This window comes from Electrona antarctica (genome assembly GCF_951216825.1).
Source record: "Electrona antarctica genome assembly, chromosome: 15".
NCBI classification, from domain to species: Eukaryota; Metazoa; Chordata; class Actinopteri; order Myctophiformes; family Myctophidae; genus Electrona; species Electrona antarctica.
The window spans coordinates 10,733,758-10,739,757 of NC_136796.1; the positions used below are offsets into that span (position 1 = coordinate 10,733,758).

A 6,000-nucleotide genomic window follows, 5' to 3' on the forward strand; every position below is an offset into this window, starting at 1 on the left:
AGACGGGCAGAGAGACAGACAGACAGACAAACAAGTCTAGCTGTATTCTAATGTGATCCCTAATACCTGCAGCATTATCCGCTGGTATTAACCGTCTTATTAGTCTGTCTGAGACTCGACTTTATTGTTTATCTGAGAAATGTTCCGTAGACTGATTCCCACACTATGCACATCCATACAGGCCAGCCAGCCAGCTAGCTACCTGCGGGGGCACGGCTTTAAGTGGCTGCTAGTAGCGCTACAAATCTTTATTCCCTCCAATTGCTGACAGTACACGGCAAAATGCAACCACATGGAACCTGCTGCATGCCTATTCTGGGGGGGCACATTCACCCCCAAAACAAATAATAATAATCAAGATCTACAAGCTCACAACAAGCTCACAACGTGTTGTAACTCGAGTCCAGTTCTCTATAGGCAGCTCGATCTCCACCAATCAGACTGCACATTACTACAGACTGGCAGCTCTCCACCAATCAGACTGCAGATTACTACAGACTGGCAGATCTCCACCAATCAGACTGCACATTACTACAGACTGGCAGCTCTCCACCAATCAGACTGCACATTACTACAGACTGGCAGCTCTCCACCAATCAGACTGCACATTACTACAGACTGGCAGCTCGATCTCCACCAATCAGACTGCACATTACTACAGACTGGCAGCTCTCCACCAATCAGACTGCACATTACTACAGACTGGCAGCTCTCCACCAATCAGACTGCACATTACTACAGACTGTGTGAATCCAGAATATGTAGTGGATGCTCAAACATAATATACGAGGCAAGACAAGAATTCAGACAAAAGTATGACGTGATTTTACTCGAGAAAGGAGCAAAAACTAACTTCACACGGGTGTGATTATTTTTATTACATTTATTTTTCCCATGTTGCATGTCTCTTATGTTATTGTATTGTATGTGCTATGTATGGACTTCTGTCTTAAAGACTATATATATATATACAGTATATATTATGGTGCTAAAAATAGTGTATGGTTTGATGTCTTCAAATAAACAACAAGCCCGCCGCTATCCGACGGTTGAAAGCCGACGGATCACTTTCAACACTTCCCAAAGAGTTGCGCGACTATTCGGCAACAGACGCTTTGCAACACTCGGAGCCAGCGTCGGTGCGGTGGAGAGCTACCATCTGTTGCAACATTACAACCATTTATATTTTAATTAATTGATAATTTTTTGATGCTCTGAGAGTGGAGCAAATGGACCTTATTGGTTCCATTTGTATACTCTTTGGGAGTTTCAACTGGATGAATCGACACTGGAGAACCAATGAAATATAACCAAGTCAATTTCATTGTCACATCACAGGTTGGCAGGTGTAAAAATAAAAATAAAATATAAAGTGGGTGAAATCCTGTGTCGTAGCAGCTGAGAGCTCCCATCATTAGCAGTTAGAGGAAAGGAGGGAATAACAGAGAAACTGGAAAACGGGTCGGATTGTGTCAATATGAGCCGTGGGAAAAATATACAGTGCATGGTTAAAAATAACAATGGAACAAGGCAGGTAAAAATAGCAGCATATATAATATATGTGCATAATATGAGACACACATGAGGCACACATATTGTTGAGACAATGGAACCAAATGGAACCGAAAGGATCCATAAGGATCGATTCTGTTCAATCTGTGTACTCTTGCAGTTACAACTATGAATTGACATCAAAGTATTTTACTGTGTAAACCAAATGACTCATGAGTAGATTTTGCCTGCAAATGATCTCAGCAGCATACAGACAGGATGGGAACGATGGATTAATGTGTGTGGTTTTTTTGTTCCAAAGATGGACACTGGAAACTATAGCTAGCTTGAGTATGAGTAGGGTTGAGTCATTATGACGGATATGTTTAATAAAGTTAAAAAAGACATTAATAACTCTGCTAATAAAACTAATATATTTGCCACATGTGCGTGTCGCACGCACGCACGCACGCACGCACGCACGCACGCACGCACGCACGCACGCACGCACTTATCTTCTCAGCAACGTTGGGTTGAAATACGTATACTTGCCCCCAGATAGCAGCTGCAAGCACTAATTGTTTTATATTGTTTTAATTTAAAAGCAGGTGAGGATCTGCTCCAAGGCACGCGCGTGTGTGCACACACACACACAGAGGAGTGATACTTCCAATATGTCTTAATTGCCTAACGACCTTGGACAAGGGATATGTCCCTAATTGAGGAGAGAGAGAGAGAGAGAGAGAGCAATTAAGGGAGAGCTGTAAAGGGCAGGGAAGCCAGAAACTGACACGCTAGAGGGAGAGACAGAATGAACAGAAAGAGTGATTGAGAGAGAGATTGAGGAGAAAGAGTGAAAGAATAGGGGGGAGAGAGAGAGAGAGAGAGAGAGAGAGAGAGAGAGAGAGCGAGAGAGAGAGAGAGAGGGAGAGAGAGAGAGACAGTATAAAAAAAAACAGAGTGCAAGAGTCATTCCAACCAAACTGTATAATGGATGGCACTGTATAATGGATGAGTATTACACCTTCTAAATGACTCCACACACACACACACACACACACACACACACACACACACACACACACACACACACACACACACACACACACACACACACACACACACACACACACACACACACACACACACACACACACACACACACACACACACACAGAGAGAGAGAGAGAGAGAGAGAGAGAGAGAGAGAAGAGAGAGAGAGGAGAGAGAGTATGTGTGCCAAATGACTTTATCTCGCCAATTAGCCCTAGTGGGTAAGGGGGAAAAAGAAGAGGAGAAGAGAGGGAAATGGAGAGATTGGGGTGGGGGGGGAAGATGTTGGAGGTTTTCCCCCCATACTGCACAGCAAAATCCCCAGTGTTAATTGAACCCAGGGAGGGTGATAATAGACCCGAATACACCCACGTACTTTCCTTCAAACACCCTATATATCCTACTGAGCCCTGTGGCTTAGCCAGAGTTACACTCGGGTCCCTTACGGTTCAATATGAGCATGTTGCGTTTGGGGCAGAAACCATGTATCTCCATGTGGTAAATGGTAAATGGTGCATTTATATAGCGCCTTTATCCAAGGCGATTTACATAGATTGAGCATTACATTCACCCATTCACACACACATTCATACACCGATTGCGGCGGAAGCCATGCAAGGTACCAACCAGCACATCGGGAGCAATTTGGGGTTCAGTGTCTTGCCCAAGGACACTTCGACATGTAGACAGGAGGAGCCGGGATTCGAACCGCCGACCCACGGATCATTGGACGACCTGCTCTACCTCTTGAGCCACAGTCGCCCCGGTATTGTTATATATATATATTGTTATATATACCGTAGTCTCCTATCTGTATGACAGATACAGCGAGAGCATGTCATGCTTTTGAATCAACGCACATGTGCCTGCCTCCGTCCGTCAGTCCGTATGCCTGCCTGTCTGTCTGTATGCCTGCCTGTCTGTCTGTCTGTATACCTGTCTGTATGCCCTGTGAAGGTCATAAGTTGACTGTAAAGACAGACAAAGACATAGATGGTGGGCGGGGGGGGGGGGGGGGGGGGGGGGGTGATGGGTGCTCACCTATTCAGTCAAGTGGAACATTGTCAGACCATCTCTATCTCTCGCTCTTTCACTTGCCGCCAATAAAGGAAGAGAAATGTGTTTTTCTCTGCTGTGTGCATGCATGCGCCCGCGTGCATGCACGCGGGCGTGCGTGCGTGTGTGTAGGGTCATGGTTGTGGGAAATGAGCGACGCCGAGCGGTGCAAGGAGGTCAAGGTGAACACTGACTGAACAGGGGAAGACACACGTGCACACACAAGCAGTCGCAGACACACACGCAGACGCACACGCACACGCACACGCGCACGCGCACACGCACACGCACACGCACACGCACACACACACACAGGGTAACAAAGCGCACACTAAGCTCTTTCAGGATGTCCACAAAATATGGGAGAGTACAGCTGCTGCTGAATTTATTCATTCACGCGGGCCTCTCTCAGTTGCTGACACGCACATACAGCATGCAACGTGCACACAACACGGCCCTCAGACACGCACAGGTCAGACAGACACACAGGACCAGCAACATTGGCCTTTTTTCAGTTTTTTCTTCTTTACAGATGCACCACGTGTATACATTATCCTCAATGTCGTGTGGAAACCTCATTTTGTTACCTTTCAGGATTCAAGTTCAGTACTTAACACAATTTTTGCCAGGGAATTCTTCAAAAATAATGGCACTATAGAGTGCTAGCAGATGAGGCAGATTTTACTCTGAAAAACCCCGCCTTCCATTTCCCCCACAAAACCGGGAGGTATAATCTTCCATTACTACTTCACGCTAAAGTCACATCTAAAGTCTCTCTAGAAGCATTTATATTCCAAACGAGATGCTTCCTGAAGTCAGAAATGAAGACGGAACATTGCCTTTTTGGTCAAAACCATGGAGAGCGCCATAGATTTAGAGGTATGAGTCTTTTTTGTCAGGCCACAAACAAGGAAGTGAACGGCAGTATATATGTAAAAAAAACCTAAAGACGCCTGTAAAGGCACCCCTTCGTTTCAATTCTGAAGACGTCTATAAACATAATTATTAGCATATTAGTGTAAATATACTTAGTTACTTTACACCACTGACCACTACATATGGACTGTACCACTACACAGAGGCTGGGTCCATGGACTGTACCACTACACAGAGGCTGGGTCCATGGACTACCACTACATAGAGGCTGGGTCCATGGACTGTACCACTACACAGAGGCTGGGTCCATGGACTGTACCACTACACAGAGGCTGGGTCCATGGACTGTACCACTACATAGAGGCTGGGTCCATGGACTACCACTACATAGAGGCTGGGTCCATGGACTGTACCACTACACAGAGGCTGGGTCCATGGACTACCACTACATAGAGGCTGGGTCCATGGACTGTACCACTACACAGAGGCTGGGTGCATGGACTGTACCACTACACAGAGGCTGGGTCCATGGACTGTACCACTACAGAGTCTGGGACCATGGACTGTACCACTACATAGAGGCTGGGTCCATGGACTGTACCACTACATAGAGGCTGGGTCCATGGACTGTACCACTACACAGAGGCTGGGTGCATGCACTGTACCACTACACAGAGGCTGGGTCCATGGACTGTACCACTACACAGAGGCTGGGTCCATGGACTGTACCACTACAGAGGCTGGGTCCATGGACTGTACCACTTACACAGAGGCTGGGTCCATGGACTGTACCACTACATAGAGGCTGGGTCCATGGACTGTACCACTACACAGAGGCTGGGTCCATGGACTGTATACCACTTACACAGAGGATGGGTGCATGGACTGTACCACTACACAGAGGCTGGGTCCATGGACTGTACCACTACACAGAGGCTGGGTCCATGGACTGTACCACTACACAGAGGCTGGGTCCATGGACTGTACCACTTACACAGATGCTGGGTCCATGGACTGTATACCACTTACACAGAGGCTGGGTCCATGGACTGTACCACTACACAGAGGCTGGGTCCATGGACTGTACCACTACACAGAGGCTGGGTCCATGGACTGTACCACTTACACAGAGGCTGGGTCCATGGACTGTACCACTACAGAGGCTGGGTCCATGGACTGTACCACTTACACAGTAAAGTGTGTTGAGAGTGTTAATGGTACCAAATGGACCCATAGGAACTATTTTCTTCCACTTACACCCACCATGTTTGTACACTCAGAGTTAAAGGAACACTGCGGATTTTACCGTGTAGGAGGAGTGGGTAGGAATTCTTGTTCACTTCATGGTGCATCACTCAAGGTGAAATGTGAAATAAAGGTCAGTCGTTTGTTGAACGATTCTGACTTGAATTCATGAATTCCGAACCGTGGAAAGTAAAGTGTGCATTGCAGTGTGTTTACGTACGTGGAAATTGACAACTGACGGTGGCATTTATTCATTAAGTTACACGTTAAAGAAAGGGA

General features: G+C 46.5%; 1 protein-coding gene across 1 annotated transcript in view; it reads right to left on the reverse strand.

The window, feature by feature from the left end:
- The window catches only part of trps1 (trichorhinophalangeal syndrome I), a gene marked incomplete at both ends in the record, with an annotated part of 115,503 nt that overhangs the window by 33,784 nt on the left and 75,719 nt on the right, over positions 1–6,000 (reverse strand). The window lies entirely within an intron of this gene.